General features: G+C 44.0%; 1 pseudogene; it reads left to right on the forward strand.

The window, feature by feature from the left end:
- Positions 1–779, forward strand: part of LOC100966397 — a 4,847-nt pseudogene extending 4,068 nt beyond the window's left edge.
- Positions 780–1,394: the final 615 nt, after the last annotated feature.

The raw sequence follows: 1,394 nt of genomic DNA on the forward strand, positions 1-1,394 counted from the left end.
GCCTGTAGTCCCAGCTACTTGGGAGGCGGAGGCAGGAGACTCGCTTGAGCCCAGGAGTTGGAGGTTGCTGTGAGCTGTAATGCCACGACACTCTACCCAGGGGGACAGCTTGAGGCTCTGTCTCAAAAAATAAATAAATAAATAAATAAATAAAACCTAACTCCAGGCCGATGCCAATGTGAGGCAATGGCAATGGGGCTGGATGGCTACGTGGCCTGGTGGCTCTGGCCCTCTTGTGTAGGATCCTATCTGAAAAGGCATCTGGCCCCAGCTGGAGGAGCAGACAGAGGGCACACCTGTAGATGGATGCCCAGAGTCTAGCATAACAGATTATATTGGTCTCAAGTTTGACATTAAACCAAGTGATGTTTTCACTACTGAGGCAAGAGAATGCAAAAGATATTTGTGTGATCAGGGTTCCTCCAGAAATGAAATATATAGATTACTTTGTGATTAGTAATAGAACTTCCTCTGATGCGTGCATGCCATGTTGTACTACATTGTGAAAATGTACAAATATCTGAAATGTAAGATTGAGCCTCCTGTTAAAATCAAAGGGAAGGACACTGATGACTGGCTATGTGTGGATTTTGGCAGCATGGTGCTTCATTTATTGCTTCCAGAAACCAGAGAAATGTATGAATTAGAGAAATTATGAACTCCACTTTTACAATGACCAGTTGGCTCAAATGGTGTCTGAGACATTACCTGAAGACTTTTTTCTTGGAATAGAAGATGACACTTCATCTTTGACTCCAGTTGAGTTCAAATGTGAATAAAGTTATATGAACTGCTTAAAAAAAACCCAACAAATTAATTTCACACTGGGTATTGTGGCAGGTAGCTGTAGTCCTAGCTACTCAGAAGCTAAGGCAAGAGGATCTTGTTGAATCCAAAAATTTGAGGTTGCTGTGAGCTATGATCTCACAGCACTCTACTCAAGGTGACAGAGTAAGACTCTGTTTGAAACAAAAAAACCTAACTCCACCATGTTACTCTTCTTCTTCTTCTTTTTTTTTTGGTAGAGACAAAGTCTCACTTTATCACTCTCAGTGCTGTGGCGTCACAGCTCACAGCAACCTCCAACTCCTGGGCTTAGGTGATTCTCTTGCCTCAGCCTCCCAAGTAGCTGGGACTACAGGCACTCACCACAATGCCCAGCTAGTTTTCTGTTACAGTTTGGTCGGGGCTGGGTTTGAACCTACCACCCTCGGTATATGGGGCTAGCACCCTACTCACTGAGCCACAGACACTGCCCTATGTTACTCTTGTTAAGACACTCCTAGTAGCTTCTCTCTGCTCACTTGAAACCATAAGAGCTTCTGTGCTTCTGAGATGCTGAGCTTGTTCCTTTGCCTGGGGATGCTCTTCTGCTGCCAACTTTTTTTTTTTTT

This window comes from Otolemur garnettii, unplaced genomic scaffold (assembly GCF_000181295.1).
Source record: "Otolemur garnettii isolate 467f Iridium unplaced genomic scaffold, OtoGar3 scaffold00140, whole genome shotgun sequence".
Classification (NCBI taxonomy): Eukaryota; Metazoa; Chordata; class Mammalia; order Primates; family Galagidae; genus Otolemur; species Otolemur garnettii.